The sequence below is a fragment of the Saimiri boliviensis genome, chromosome 4 (assembly GCF_048565385.1).
Source record: "Saimiri boliviensis isolate mSaiBol1 chromosome 4, mSaiBol1.pri, whole genome shotgun sequence".
Taxonomy (NCBI): domain Eukaryota; kingdom Metazoa; phylum Chordata; class Mammalia; order Primates; family Cebidae; genus Saimiri; species Saimiri boliviensis.
Window position 1 is genome coordinate 150,426,242 of NC_133452.1, and position 16,813 is coordinate 150,443,054.

The 16,813-nt window shown below is 41.7% G+C and overlaps 1 long non-coding RNA gene across 1 annotated transcript in view; it reads left to right on the forward strand.

Moving 5' to 3' along the window:
• The first annotated feature begins 9,690 nt into the window (after positions 1–9,690).
• Positions 9,691–16,813, forward strand: part of LOC141584173 (uncharacterized) — a 38,208-nt gene continuing 31,085 nt past the window's right edge. The window contains exon 1 of the long non-coding RNA XR_012517111.1: positions 9,691–9,756. This is a non-coding gene — a long non-coding RNA (uncharacterized LOC141584173). The remainder of the gene's footprint in view (positions 9,757–16,813) is intronic.

Consider the following 16,813-nt stretch of genomic DNA (forward strand, 5'->3'; position numbering starts at 1 on the left):
GCAGGAGTAAGAGAGTAAAGGAGGAGGTGCTACACACTTTTAAATGACCAGATCTTGTTAGAACTCACTGACTGTCATGAAAACAGCAAGGGAGAAATTCACCCCCACAGTCTAATCACCTCTCATCAGGCCCCTCCTCCAATACTGGGAATTAAAATTCAACATTAGATTTGGGTGGGGACACAAATCCAAAGCATAGCACCATGTGTTCTCATTATTTAGCTCCCATTTATAAGCGAGAATAGTCAGTATTTGGTTTTCAAGTCCTGTGTTAGATTGCTAAGGATAATGGCCTCCAGCTCCATCAATGTTCCTGCAAAGGACACAATTTTGTTCTTTTTTGTGGTTGCATAGTATTTCATGGTGTATATGTACCACACTTTTGTTATCCAGTCTACAATTGATAGTTAGGTTGACTCCCTGTCTTTGCTATTGTAAATAGTACTGAGATGAACACAAGCATGCATGTGTCTTTATGGTAGAAAGATCTATATTCCTTTGGGTATATACCCAGTAAGGGGATTGCTAGTTTGAAGGGTAGTTTTTTGTTTCTTTGTTTGTTTTTTTTAATGGTTTTTGAGGAATTGACACACTGTTTTCCATAACATTGAACTAATTTACACTCCCACCAGCAGTGTATAAATGTTCCCTTTTCTCTGCAACCTTGCCAGTTATCTGTTATTTTTTGACTTTTTAGTATTAGCCATTCTGATTGGTGTTAGATGGCATTTCATTGTGGTTTTCTATTTCCATTTTTCTAATTATTAGTGATATTGAACATTTTTCCATATGCTTGTTGGCTGCATGTATGTCTTCTTTTGAAAAGTGTCTGTTCACATCCTTTGTCCACTTTTTTGTTGGTTTGTTTTTGTTGTTGTTGTTTTGGTCTCACTGTGATGCCCAGGTTGGAGTACAATGGTGCTATCTTAGCTCACTGTAACGTCTGCCTCTCAGGTTGAAGCAATTCTCCTGCCTCAGCCTCTGGAGTAGCTGGGATTACAGGCGTGCACCACATGCCTGGCTAATATTTTGTATTTTTAGCAGAGATGGGGTTTTACCATGTTGGCCAGGCTGGTCTCAAATTCCTGGCCTAATGTGATCCACCTACCTTGGCCTCCCAAGGTACTGGGAGTACAGGTGTGAGCCATCGTGCCTGGCCCTTTGCCCACTTTTTAGTGTGGTTATGTAACATTTCTTAGGGCTGGTTCCAACTTCAGTTATGCAGCCATTGACTTAAGAACCTTCACAGGATTTCCTTTGGTGTTTGCTATATTTTTGCCAATTCTCACAATATTGTTTGAACTGTAACAGTTTTTTGCTTTCTCTCTTTTTTTTTAATCAACTGAAATCTAAGATGGTCTTACAGAAGCAAAGTATGTCTGAAACCATCAATATTTCCCTAAGTCTCTGTGCATCAAGATTTGTAACCTATTGTGAACTTGTGTAACTACCATTTAATCAGTGTAATTGATTAAAGCATCTTTCCACACAGAAGTGGGTGCCTGACTATAATGTAATCATGAAAAAGCAACAACTCTGAATTTCATTATATTATGTTTATGTGCTCCATTTATTATGGTGTTGCCCTCCAAAATTAAATGCCATACCCGAATTAAAAATGCACTAATCATATTTTAGTGATAAGAAAATATTTTTCTTTTTTAATATCTGCAGAATGGGCACAAATATATTACATTGGAAATATTTCATTTCATTTTTTAAAAAATCATAGAGGTAACACTATGCATTTAGTCCTATTGCAAAGAACATTATTACTTGCTCTATTTTGATGACTTTTTATTTTCCTTTCCTGTTAAAAGAATATGTGTGTGTATGTGTTGCTTTACTGTCTGGAAGATGACAAATTGCAAACTTTCATGACATAAATTACCTGAACAATTTATTGCAAATGCTTCTGGCAGAAAAGGCCACATCACTCCTGTATTTCCTTCTTTGCTGCTGTGAGAACACTATGTTCCCTGGAGACCCTGGTTAGTCCTGGCTGGGCTGAATTATTTTCACATGCATTGTCCACTGCTTGAATCTGGCCCAGGGATCACTCCAGATTTTACTTTTGTTTTTTTACATGCTGCTCACCCAAGAACTCATTCACTCTCATGATTTCAACTGTCCTCTCTTAGGGGAATGACTTTCAAGACTGCTTCTAGTCCTGGCAGCCCTTCCCAAGAGCTAATCTTCCTTCTTTAATCATCTTTTAAATAACATTATTCAAAGGATCCTCTGCTTCCTACCAGAATTCACAAACTCCTGCCTCATATACTAGCTCCTCAAAATCTTCATTTTGGCAAATGGTGCTATCTTTCTTCCAGGCAGCCAGGCTCAAAACCCTTGAGGCATCTTGCTCTCTTGTCTTGGTTGACTTCTGTGACAAATTAATGGCCTGTCAATTATTAATTTCTCTAAAACCTTGCTCTCATTTTCCTTTTATTTCAACTTTCACTGTGTGACCAAATTCTGACCCTTATCACATCTGGTCAGTACTATTGTAGTGACCTCTTTGCTGATCCTACTGTCTACAGCTCTTTTTAGACAACACTGCTGAACTGCTCTTGAACGTTGTCATACTGTCCCTTCAGCTGAATTGTGAACACAGTAAAGCTTTAAACCAAATGGACACATTTTAGATATTCAACAAATATTTGTTCATCCACTTATTCATTCATCCAAGCAATATTTATAGAGCTGCCCACTGTTTGACAAGCTCTGTTAGGTGCTGGAGTATATGTGTGAATAAAATGTGGTCCATGAGCGTAAATGTTCTTATGTCTTCCTTGCTGAATAAATGAACATAAGGAGAAGGTAAAACAAGTATTCAGGGATATGGTACTATTTGAGCAGTGTTGGGAAAGCATGAGTTTTGCATGCTTTCCCAACACCATGAGATGTTAGTTTGAATCTAAGAATCATATTGTACCATTTCCATGACTGCAATCTATCAACCAAGAATGTTTATTAGTTGGAGTTCTTTAAGAAGCAGAAGCCAAAATAAAACATACAGACTTATTGGAAGAAACACCCATGAAGGCTAAAGGAAGAAGGAGGAGTAGGTAGGGAACCTCTTAGGCCATGATGTCAGTCTGATCCCTATGAAGGAGAGACAAGTAAGAAGGGTTGGCTAGGGGCACTCTTAGATTCCAGAGCAGTTGCAGGAAAGTTTTGGCCAGGTGGATGGGAGTCCTCCAGCCAAAGTGGCAAGAAGACCTGCATCTCACAGGAATGACATCTGTGCTCAGCCACGGGGTAAGAGCAGTTTGCAGGAAGTATGGTTCTGAGAAAGAGGTTGGAGATCCAGAGGTTAGCACCTGGGCCAGCATTCAGGGAATCTCCCTGCAGCAGGACACCTGAGCAGCACATCATACTTTTGACTGATACCAACAGAGAATTCAGCTGTCACTTGCCACAGAGTTAACAAACTTTCTCTGGAAAGGGGCAGATAGTAAATCTTTTAAGCTTTGTGGGCCATATGACTGTTGCATCACAGGAGCTGCCATTGACATTATGTAAGTGAATGAATCTTGGCCTGACTGTATTCCAATAAAACTTTATTTACAAAACCAGGCAGCAGACCAGAGTTTGCCTGTGGGCATAGTTTGCTGATACCTAGTTTAAGCAAATAAGGTGCATTTTCCTTACACAGTGGGATATCTGGAGGTAAGAGAGCATGGGTGAAACTTCAGTGGCTCAATATGACATAAGACTTCCTTCTATCCTTTTGCTCATTTATTCTCAGCCTTTTTAAAGACAGGAATGACTCCTCTGATGACTGTCCCTTATTTAAGAAACCAAATGATTTCCCTCAAATCCCCTAGCATTAAAGAACTAATTAATCAATTAGTGAAATATTTATTGAGAAGTTATTACAGGCCAGGTATTGTTCTAAGTGCTCTGGCAGTTAACAAAACAAAGTCTTGGTTGAAATGAAGATGACACTCTAGTGGAAAGGGGGAGAAAGACAGTAAACAAGATAAATTGTGAAATATGTAGCAGTAGATGATGATAGATGCCATAGACAAAATAAATCCAGGAAGAAGGGAGGCTGTTCTAGGTGGTGGTGGTGAGGAGAGGTTGCATTTTTAATGGAATGGGTTTGAAAAGCTGTTACTGAGAAGGCGGCATTGGAATAAGGACAAGAAGGTATTAAGAGTAAGCCATGCAAGCAAATTGGGCAAATATTTTTCTGGCAGGAGATTAGTGTATCAGATGTAAGGGTCTGATGCGAGGAGATTAGCCTAGCTGAAGCAGAGGGAGCAGGGGGCATTGGGGAGGAGAAGGTGAGAGCATGAGGCGGGCAGGTCCTATAGAGCGTTCTAAACTTCTGAATGACTTTGGCTCCTACTTTGAGTGAGATGAGAAGCCATGAGACCATTGTGAGCAGAAGCGGAACACCACCTGATTTACATTTAACAGATTCATACTGCATACAGTGTTGAGACCATGTGGAAGGGAATGGCAGGATGGAAGCATGGAGACCCATTAGGAGGCTTCTAAGCTGGAGATGCTGGTGACTTGGCCCAGGATGGCAGCCATAGAGCTAGCAGAGTGCAAGAATTGATTGATGATGTAGAACAAGCTTGTCTAACAGCAGCCCATAGGCTGCATGTGGCCCAGGATGGCTTTGAATGCAGCCCAACACAAATTCATTAACTTTCTTAAAATACTAAGAGATGTTCTTGTAATCTGTAAAATCTCATCAGCCGTTGTTAGTGTATGTTATGAGTGGCCGGAGACAATGCTTCTTCCAATGTGGCTCAGGGAAACCAAAAGATTGGATACTCTTGATATAGAGTGTGAGAGAAAGAAGGGCAAGGGAGGCTGAGTTTGCAGTCCTGTGCACCTGGAACAATGAGTTGTCCTTTACTTGCATGACAAGGACCAACAGAGGCAGTTATAGCCAGGAAGTACAGGAGAACAGAGGTGGATATGTTAGGCTGAGATTCTTAGTAGCTACCCAAATAGGGATGTTGAGTAGGCAATTGGGTAGTTAAGTCCTGATATAGACTAGCAGTCCAGGCTGTAGATGTAAATGTGGGAGTCTTCTGCATACGTGTATATGTCGTTAGCTAGAACTTTGTCATGTAGCCAGGCCATCTCTAGCTGCAAAGAAGGCAGAGAAGGTGGATATGTGCCATCTCCAACTTCCATGGAGAAAGGCAGCAGAGAGAAAAGGATGGGAATGTCTGTTGGGTTATTCAACCAACAATGTCTGAATCACCTAACTTCTTACCTCTTCTTGCACAAAATAAGGATAATGAAGTCTACTTTACATGATTATGGTGAAAATTACATGAGATAAGCTATAGAAATAGTCTGGGTGCCATGGCTCATCCCTGTAATCCCAGAAGGCAGATCACCTAAGGTCAGGAGTTCGAGACTTGACCAATATGGTGAAACTCCTTCTGGGGATGGTGGCACATGCGTGTTATTTCAGCTACTGCAGAGGCTGAGGCAGGAGAATTGCTTGAACCCAGGAGGTAGAGGTTGTGAACCGAGATCACGCATTGCACTCCAGCCTGGGCAATAAGAGCGAAAGTACATATCAAAAAAGAAAGAAAGAAGGAAAGAATGAAAGAAAGAAAGAAAAAGAAAAGAAAGGAAGAAAGGAGAAAAGATCCTGGCATACTAGGTCCTTTAAATACAGAAGTTCTCCTTGCTTTCCTTTCTGACCTGAGATGTCATGGCAAGTCCCTCGTAGCTCACCCCCAGTACTTATTTTTGGAATTCCTCATTGAATAAAATGGTGACAATATTATTTTTACAATCACTACTCTGGCAAAAACCAGAAACTTTTTCTTGTCCCCCAAAACCACATCTTTTCCAGAGCCTCGCTGGTCAAACTGGGCTCTTGTCTCTCAGTGCCACTTTCTTCTTATCTCAGGGGTTTTGTTTTTAATTTGACATTTCAGTTTCTGTGCATAATCGTGGTAGAAGGATTTCCAGATTTTGGTAATCATTAACCAACCCAAGACAGGTGTAGCCCTGCTCCGCCTCCCGCTCAGCCGAAACCTCACTGGAGAATGTCTGGGAAGGGCATTCGCAGAGCCCACAGACGTCCAAAGCCACGTGGAGGGTGCCTGGTGAAAGGCCAAGTGGGGGCCGAGTGTGGCCACCCCATGGGACAGGGTTGAAGAGAGCCTAATGCCATCTGAGGAGAAAGAACTCTGAAAATGCTGTTCTCGGGAAAACAGAACGCTCTGCATCCAGCCGAGCACTGTGTGGCAGCCTCCTTAGGCTCTTTCCCACCCTCATCAGTTGGCCTGATATTTACTTTACCATCCTTTCTCCCTCTGCAAGGAGAAGGCCAAGACGTTTCTAGACGTTTATGCCCATAGAGGTGGCCATAAAATCTTGACTCTTAGATAATACTGTTTTATCATTCTTTGTAGTGGGGAAACAATAAGTATTTTAAATGTGTTTGTGTTTCCAGACTTAGTGGCCAACTGTGTGTGTGAAAGAGAGAGAGAGAGAGAGTCTGCTAGGCTTACCATAACAAAATACCAGACTGTGTGTCCTAAATAACAGAAATTTATCTTACAGTTCTGGAGGCTGGAAGTTCAAGATCAAGGTGTTGGCAGGTCTGGTTTCTCCTGGGGCCTCCTTGGCTTGTAGATGCCATCTTCTCCTGTGTCCTTCTCTCAGACACACACAGGGTCTTCTCTCTGTGTGTGTCTGTGTCTTAATCTCCTGTTCTTATAAGGAGACCAGTTGTGGATTTGGGCCCACACATACAGCCTCATTTTACCTTAACTACCTCTTTACAGGTTTTCTCTCCAAATACAGTCACATCTGAGGTACTGAGCACTAGGACTTCAATATATGAATTTTAGAGGGACATAGTTTAGCCCACAACAGAGTGTGTGTGTGTGTGTGTGTGTGTGTGTGTGTGTGTATAACAGTATATATGCACACACATATATATACACATATATGACATATATACAGACACATGTATACAGACACACAGTTATGTGTGTATATATATACTCTTACATATAGTATGTAAAAATATATGTAATAAACATATATCATATATATATAATACTATATGTAACAGTATATATAATATACTGTATATATATAACACATTATATACATTATATAATATGTATACTTCTTATACACACACATCCACACAATTCTGAGATTGTGTGCTTGAAACCTCCTGTCTGTAGAAATACTAAGCCCCTTCCTGCCTTGGATAGCTTCCTCCGTAAAGTAGACCTCACTTTCTCTGCTCTGCCAGAGGCTTGTTGTCTGCATTAATTAATCTTTGCAAAATTCTCTGAAGGGCAGGCTCCCTCCGCCTTCTAACCTCGCCATACCTGTTAAGTAGGAAGGGAATGGAGGTGCTCTGCTCCGGGAAACTTCACCTGTGGAGCCTATAGGTGGAATCTCAAAGCAAAAATGCCTCCTGGGTCGGCGGCTGGGAGGGGTGAGTGAGCTCCCTGCTTTTGTTTCCCTGGAATTCCTTTAGCAGCAAGCAGGAAAAGTGCCCGCAGCAGGGGACTCTCACAGGGTAGACTTCTGCTTAAGCGGAGGAAGTGGGGATCCAGCCAAAGACCAGGAAAACACTATGCTTCTGGATTAAAGATAAACCAAGAAGGTATTTTAAGAGCTAGCTGCTGGTCCAGTGGGAACAATAGATAAGTTAAAGGCCTGGGGAATTACGCCAATTTCATCTCTGACTACTTTTGTTAGAAACTACAAATGACATGAAAATTGGCAACAGTTGTTCACTTGAAAAGTTTTTCCAGACAATTTTAACTTTTCCCATGGTTTATGGTCAAAATGGACAGAGACAGCCTATCTTTCTCAACAATCCACACTTCACTTATTTGAGGTGACTTTTCTACTTGCCATTCACAACTTGGTCAACAAGTGTGCGCGCGTGCGTGCGTGTGTGTGTGTGTGTGTGTGTGTCTTGAGATGGAGTCTCATTCTTGTCACCCAGGCTAAAGTGCAGTGGCAAGATCTTGACTCACTGCAACCTCTATCTTCCAGGCTTGAGAGATCCTCCTGCCCCAGCCTCTCAAGTAGCTGGGACCACAGCCACGTGACACCACACCCTGCTATTTTTGTATTTTTGGTAAAGACAGGGTTTCACCATGTTGCCCAGGTTGGCCTTAAACTCCTGAGCTCAAATGATCCATCCGCCTTGGCCTCCCCAAGTGCTGGGATTACAGGCATGAGCCACTCACTGTACCCGTCCTATTTTTTTAATCAGATGTGGGTACTAATTTGTCTGAGTCCTTGCTACTCAAGATAGCAAGCATGAACCTCTGGCAGAAGCATCTCCTGAGAGTTTCTGACAAATGCAGAATCTCAGGTCCCACCCAGACCTAATCTGCATTTTACCAAGATCCTTAGTTGACCCTTATTTTTATTAAACATTGAGAATCAGTGATGTAAAGCCCTAATACCGCAATAGCAACTCTTCTGGAAAGAGGAGACCACCTCCAAAAGTGCAATACTCTTACTATATGGGATTGTTTTCATATAGTACTCAATGTTGAGTGCATGATAAACAAATAAATGCATTTGATAATTGATAGGTCCGCTTTCTTCCTGCTTTTTAGTCTCTACATTTGCAGTTTTAGTATTTATCTAATTACATTATTTTTATGCTGTGTTATGGTGGGTCACTTACTTGAGCTTCTGTGGTTCAATTTTGTCTTCTGTCAAATGGAATTTAAAATAGTATTTGACTCGGCCGGGCGCGGTGGCTCAAGCCTGTAATCCCAGCACTTTGGGAGGCCGAGGCGGGTGGATCACGAGGTCAAGAGATCGAGACCAGCCTGGTCAACATGGTGAAACCCCGTCTCTACTAAAAATACAAAAAATTAGCTGGGCATGGTGGCGTGTGCCTGTAATCCCAGCTATTCAGGAGGCTGAGGCAGGAGAATTGCCTGAACCCAGGAGGCGGAGGTTGCGGTGAGCCAAGATCGTGCCATTGCACTCCAGCCTGGGTTAACAAGAGCGAAACTCTGTCTCAAAAAAAAAAAAAAAAAAAATAGTATTTGACTCATAATATTCTCAGAGGCGGTGAATGAGTTAATACCTGTGAGCGCGTTGTGTCCTGTCTGGCATACTATAAGAGCTCCATAAATGTTAGCTAAAAGCACACAACAGGACCTCCATAAATGCTTATGCTATAACACGCTTTTCAGCCGCGGATTGCTATGTTTTCCTTGAATGTGTTATCTTGTTCGTCCCCACCCATTTGCATGCTACCTTCCTTATTGCTGTTTAGTTTTCTTGAAGAAAGAGTGAAAGGCAACCACTGTTTCCCCATTATATTGCATAACACAATGCTTAACATGGAGCAGAGTCTTAGTCAGTATTGTGGAATTATCTTTGTTCATGCACACATCTGCTTTGATAGTGAAGACTGATTTTCCTTGTTGGATATTTTTCCACTGCTGCAATGACTAAATTGGCTATACTCCTTCATTCACTCATTGGACAAATTTTGAGGCGTGTTCTACATGACCAATTCTGTTCTAGGTGCTATAAATATGGGAAGAACAAGCCAAAACCTCTGCTCTGAAAGAGATAATATTCTAATGAAGGGAGGCAGGTAGTAAGGAAGTACGTATGATATATAACATGATCACATGTGCTACAGGTATAAACTCAAGCATGATAAAGGGGAAAGGAGATGCTGGGTGGAAACTGGTATTTTACAAAGGAAGATTTTGCTGATCAGGAAACACTTGAGAAGACACCACCAGGCAAAAGGTAGCAAACTGCTTAGCTAACAACAGGGTAAAGGGGAGAGTTTTTAGACCGGCAGACAAACAAGCAAGTGCAAATGCCCTGAGTTAGGAGCTTGCTTGGCATGTCTAGGAGTCGCCAGGAGGCCACTGTGGCTGGAGCAGAGTGAGAAAGTAGATGCATGATGGGCAGAGGGTGGGCTGCACAGGTGCGTGGTGGGGCATGGCTGGTAAGGCTGTGTGGGAACTTGTTGGTCATTAAAAGGCTCTGGCCACTAGAAGATTTTAAGCAGAGGAGGGACATATACTTTAAAATGATTACTCTAACAATCCTATGGAGAAATAAGGGGGCAAATATTGAAGCAGGTAGGTCACATTGGATGTGACTAAAATAATCAAGGAGAGAGATACTGATAACTTGACATAGGACAGCAGAGCTAAAGTACCAATAAATCATCAGATTTGTTCAGAATATATTTTAAAGATAGAGCCCATGAAATTTACCGCATAATTAAATGTTATGAGATTGGAGAATAAGGGAAAGAGAGGAGCCAAAGACGATTCTGAGGTCTTTGGCCCAAGCCAGTGAAAAATTGAGTTGTTGTTTAAGGAGACTGGGGGAAAGAGCAGATTTGATAAGGAAATTGAGGCATCTGGACTTGGATACAGTAAGTTCAATTGGCTCAGTTGACATCTAATTAGATATGTCAAGTAAGGAGAAGGATGTACAGGGTAAAGTTCAGAGAAGATGGTTAAAGCCATGAAATTGGATGAGGTCACCTACTGGGTGAGGGTAGGTGGAGAGAGAAGAGTTAGGGGTACTTCAAAATTGAAAGTTAGAGCTGATGAAGAAGCAGCAAAGCTACTGCGAAGTTCTTTAGAAGCTAAGAGAAGACCTAAGAGCCCAATAAACCAAATAGGTTTTGATGCTTTTACTAGTTTATATAAGATGAAAATCAAGAATTGATCATTAGATTTAATGATGAAGAAGTCTCTTGTAACCTTGATAAAAATTATTAATATAGAGTGGTGGGGACAAACACCAAATTAGATTTGGGTCACAAAAGAATAAGGAAGAAAAGTAGAGATAAGGAGAATAGACACATCTTTTGAAAGTCCTCTGAAAAGTTCTGCTCTCAAGAGAAGCAGGGAAGTTAGTTGGTCACGGAGAGAGATGGGGAGGACAAAGGAGGATTAAAAAGATGGGGGGGCTTTATAACATGTTGACATATTGACGGGAATCCTCTAATAGGGAGGGGAGATGATGATGACGCAGGAGAGTGGGCTCACTCCTCGAGATGATAGGAGGGGGTGGGATCTAACGCCTAAGTATCATTGTTGCTGTTGGTTAGCAGTAATGACAGCGTGCCTGTGGCAAAACAGAGACAAAGCAGAATGTATGGATTGGCACAGATACCAGGTAGCGGTGATGGTGGCAGAATGGGGGGTTTCTCTTTAATTTCTACTTTAAAAAATGAAATAGGAAGTTGAGGAAGAGAGAGGAATTTTAGAAGAAAGAAGGTGGAAAATAAACATCAAAGATGGTGGGAGAGAGTGGGGTTTGGACACACGGAATCTCTGGTGGGCAGTATTCAGTGGTCATGAGTTTAATGTGGAACCAGGCAGCATCTTAGTGTGTTTTTCTTTGGTCTCTTGCCGCAGTCCAGGTGCAGGTGTGGAACTGATCAAGAGTTGTACCTTACATAGCTGTACTCACAGATGGGCACCACGGGCACACAGCCATTGCAGGGACTACATTGCCAGCTCTTTAGGAAATCTGCAGAAGAAGTACACTAAATACAAGTTACTGAGGAAAATCATTTACTCCCAAAGAATATGCTGTTTCCTTGATATTCAATTATTCAGTTCACATTGAATTCTGACAGTCTCATTTTTAAAGACATGTGAGAAAGTGATATACATTTATGTACTCTTCAGCCCATGTAATTCTTCAATTCCGCTTAGGCACATTTAGCCAAGCTATCTTCATGACCCTTAAGACATGGTAACTTTATTTAGTGCCTGTGCCTTAGAATGGGCAGCTTCCAGCTAGAAAGCTGTTCATTCTGCTAAGTCAGTAGTGTGTTGAAAAGCCAGAAAGGATAGATGCAGCTAATTTGGGAGTTCATAGTATCTCCCCCATACCAGGATATTGTTTATTTTATTATTAAAAATCAAAATCTTTGGTTTCTCCCACAAGGTTGGGGAACCCCTTAGACACTGATTTGTGTCCTCCAAATTTCCCTTCTTGCCCCTTCCTCCAGTCTCAATTTACATTATTACCCAACTTGCATGACTCTTCCTTACCTAGTATAGCCGTATTTGGAAGAGGTCTTAAAAGCTGAGGGCCTTAGCAAGGAGGAAATGAATGAGCCTTATTCTCCTAAAAATCTTTTGCAACCTCCTGTGGTGAGTGCAGGGGTTGCTCTGAGTTTCTCAGTTCTCCTCAGGCCACTCTTGGGCAATGGGAAGCTGACTGTGCCCGTGGTCACTTAATGGTCCTTGACACGGGGTTTGCGTTGCACTCTCCAATGTATGCACGCACTGTTGGCTATTACTGCTTGCAACGCACAGGTGCAGGAAATACCCAGGGGGCTTCCCCACAGATCTGTGCTATGCACATCTTCCACTCCATCACACCCTGTACTCTTCCACACCGCCCCTCCCTCAAGTCTTCCTCGATAATACCAGGGCAGGGACATTCTGTTCTGAGCTCATTAGTCAAGAATGTTACCAGACTGTCCTGAAGAGGGTTTTTTTTTTTTTTTTTTTTTTTTTTTTTTTTTTTTTTTTTTTTGGTGTGGGCTCTCTGTCATTGAGAAAGAAAATCTGAAAATTATGCTGTCTTTCCATGAGTCCAGCTCAGGGTTGCATTTTCTCACCTGTGTCTAGCCACTAGCCAGATTCCCTTACAACTCCACGGAATTCACAAAAATGCCCAAATTAGTGGCTCCCTGACAGACAGAAGAGTTTAATTGGTCCCTGGAATAGTGATCCTTGAATTCGTTTCTCTGAATGGTTCATGATTTCGCTTTATTTTTCTAGGAAACGTAGCCCTTTCAGGGCATTCGTTGGGAGGAGGGTAACATTTGTGCCTGCTTACAGCCTGTTTGCGAAAATCTCTGGGAAAGCTATAGAGTCAAGCGTTTGATTCACAAATTTCCAGTAAGCGATTCTCAAATTTTGCTGCATTTTAGAATCCCTTGGGAGCTTAACAAAAATCCCGATGTCCAAGTTACAGTCCATACCAAATAAGCTTCTGGGGATGGGACCCAGGCATCAGGATTTCTTGATGCTCTCCGGGTGATTTCAATGTGCTCTCATGGTTGGAACCTATGCTTTTTGACAGTGCGCCTCAACTTCAATATGAAAACAGGTTACCTGGGATCTGTGGGGCTTAGGATTCTGCACTTCTCTAAAGCTGCTGCTGCTGCTGCTGCTGTGCAGACTGTATTTTGATTAACAAGCAATAAATTTCCTACATTCCCAACTTTCCTGTCTCAGAGCCTCCGCACATGCTGTTCCTTTTTCCCTGGAACGACCTCCCTGGAACTCCCAGCCAAGATGCTCCTCCATCCTTTGACACTCCAGGTTTACCTCTCCACCCAATATAATCTCCACCTTCTTTCTCTGTAATTCTGTATCACTGCACTCTGTTTGCTTACTTGCTAGAATTATCACAGCTCATAATTATTTATTCATTTTCTTGTTCTTACTTTCTCTATGACCTCTCTCACTAGTGCATGTGCCAAGAAGCTAGGAACCGTGTTTACTTTCTTCTTTACAAGTTCAGCTCAGTACCTAATTCAGTGTCTAATACAGAGCAGGAATTTGACAGATGCCTGTTGAAGGAATGACAATAGGGGATTTAGGACAGTTGGATTAATTTTTCCATTTCAAGTAGGAAAGTAATAAAAGTGACAGAAGAGAGAATCTTTGAGCATGTCTTACTTGGCCCTTTTTCTGAAATGAATGTTAACAGAAGTATGGTATAGCTCAAGAAACTCAGACCCCTTTCTAAAAACAGAGCTTCAAGAAGAACACTAGTAAAATCTACTGCATTGCCTAGGGAAGGTGCCCTATTCTTACGAAAGTTCGAATCATCAGTTTCCCAGTGTTATCTTTTCAGGTCATTGCAGCTTGCTAAAATAGCACCCAAGGTCAATAATCAACCGAGAAGTACCATAAATGTTTCAGCAATTGAGTTAACCTTGGAGCTGCGTCTTTACTAACCTGATACCATATCTGAGGCCTTAACTCCCAAGGGCAGCATCTTATCCTTTGCCAAATCTGGGACTTAGATGGCAAGCACACCAAGAATCTCATTTAGCACCTCATTTTAAATTTAATTGGTGAAAATACACATGCACAAAAAGTCATATTGATTTTCCATGGTTGGTATAGAGGTCAGATATGATAGTCTAAGGCTTTGTGTGTTATTGGCCAGGGACCACGACAAATCTAATGGAAGTAATCTAGAGGGATTAATAGAAGAGATACAACATTTGTCGTCTCACAAAAGCCCAGAATGGGGGCCAAGGTGCTATTAATGTGTGTCTTACTCTCAAAAAAGCACAGGCACAGAAGGACTGACTCATTGCCTAGAGTCACCCAGTGAGTTCAGGCTTGGAAGGTGGGAAGAAGAATGGCACCAGAGCATCTCTGTCCCCATCAGAGGCTTCAAGTCAGTCAGCATACAGTTTCCCTCTTCCTAAATTCAGCAAGGGATTTATGTACTATATTGTTTTTAATTTTTCTAAATGAGGTGTGACAGAATTACAGGTCTGTTTCAAGCATGGACATTCTGAAGATAATGTTTGTGTTTGCCTTGTATATTTATTTAGTTTTCATTTAGAAAAATACGTTGTTACCATTGACCTTCTCCTTGGTGCTGAGATGCCCACGGGCTGTGTGTGTGTGTTAGTCACGTCTCCCATTGCACCTCATGGAACAGTAAACAGAAAAATGGCCAGAAGGCATTGGGGTGGTATTTAGGGACAGGACACATGTTATCTATGTGTTTGGTGATGCCATTCATATCAGTGCTACAGCATTACTTAATCTGATTCACACACGTACAAGGAAACTTTTGGTGAGATTATCCCTCTCTCGCTCACATTTCCAGGGTCTGGAAGTCTCTATAATGTCTAGGGCGTAGACATTCTGTGTGGTTAGAAATCTCTAAGCAAAAATATAAATTAGTAAGAGTAGATGACTTCTGGGGAAAGTTTCACTTTGGCCAATCAGTTCTAACCCTAAGAAATGGGGATAAAATCCATTCTGTTGTGGAATGGATTCCAGAAGAATCTATGAGGAACAGGAGTTTGATCAGGGTATAATATCCCACAGTGCTGGCAAAACTGAAGAAGCTGCCCTGAGACATCACGGAAGTCATAGGATCTCAGCTTTGGGTACTACCTGGGGTTCTTCTCACCTAATGTAGGTATTTTTGGAGAGCAATTCCTAGAGCACTGTGATTGAGGGAGAGGTCAGATCTCTGGGAAGACTTGTCCTTTGTTGGCTCTAATTTTAAAATAGGTCTTCCTTAATTTGAGCCTATGTCAAGATCACTGTAACTTCTGCACATTTGCCTTAGTTCTCACCTCTAAAGCACTGTAATATATTATGTATATGTGTGTTAGACCAACTCTTCTGGCCATTGCATGTCCCTTACAGCATTAGACTTGAATTAATAAGTATCAAAAGAAAAGGTTCCCTCTTCTCAATAACAGTCCTCTGGAAGCTTGGACATAGATATTAAGGATGAATTTTTTTAGCGTTCACTCCTACACTTGGAATATGAACATGATTGCTTGTTTCCTGTATGACGCGGTTCTAGATCCCTCATGCTAGCTGCCCTTCATTCATTCACTTATTCAACAAGCATTCACTGATTCACACAAAGCTCTGTGGATTTTCTGAAATATACAGAACACAGGAAGACTGATACCTCCCTTGTGCCATCAACAAAGCAGGCTTATTGTGTGTTAGCTTCTTTTTTAATAGAGTCATCACACAGTCCTGATCTGCTTCTTGCTGAGCCCACCTTTTGCTGGCTGTGAGCAGGAAGACATCTGCCAAAAGGTTCATCATAGATATCTCTAAATATAGTTTAAGACTGTCTTGAAAGAGAGTGGCAGTAGATCCAAGAGTAGCTGCTGTAAAGAAGCAGATTAACTCCGAGGAAACAGGCAAGGTGCTAGAGTTTGGAACAGGCAGGGGATTGTGCTGTGGGCTAGCAGGTTTCCCATCACTGGAATGTTTTAGATGTAGTTGAGGGTCTTTCCCTCACTGGCAGCATGAACTACAAGATTTGATTCAATTCTTAAGCTTTTGTGATTTTAGTGGTCCTTCTGTCTTTAGACATGTACATTTTTTTTCCCCTGATAATTTAGTCTTGTTTTCATGAGGTGTAGGGAATAAACTCTTCTATCTGCTGCACTTCTAGGTAAAGTAAGCAGCCCATCCTTTGCCCCATGAAGCCATCCATGTATGACTGAGGCAGGGATTTTGCTTAGTTCCAGGCTCGAAGAGCTTCACATGCCTTTAGTCTTGCTGTTCTTCTAAGAGTTTTAGAGCTTTGTGTCTTCCATTTATTTATTTGTTTAGAGATAAGATCTCACTCTTTCGCCCAGACTGGAGTGCAGTGGCATGATGGTGGCTCTCTGCAGCATCAACTTCCTGAGCTCAAGAAATCTTCTCACCTCAGCCTCCTGAGTAGCTGGGACTATAGATGCACTACACCTGACTAATTTTTGTATGTTTTGTGGAGATGGGGTCCCATTGTGTTGCCTAGGCTGGTCTCAAACTCCTAGGCTCAAGGGATCCTCTCACCTTGACCTTCCAAAGTGCTGGGATTACAGGCATGAATCACTATATGCAGCCTATCTCTTGCATTTAGGGCTTTGATGCATTTGAGTTAATTTTTGCATGTGGTATAAGGTAAGGGTCCTACTTCATTCTTTTGCATGTGAATATCCAGTTTTTCTGATATTAATTGCTAAAGAGACTATCCTTTACTGCATGGTCTTGGCATCCTTGTCAAAAATCATTCAACCCAATCTGCAAAGGTTTATTTCTGG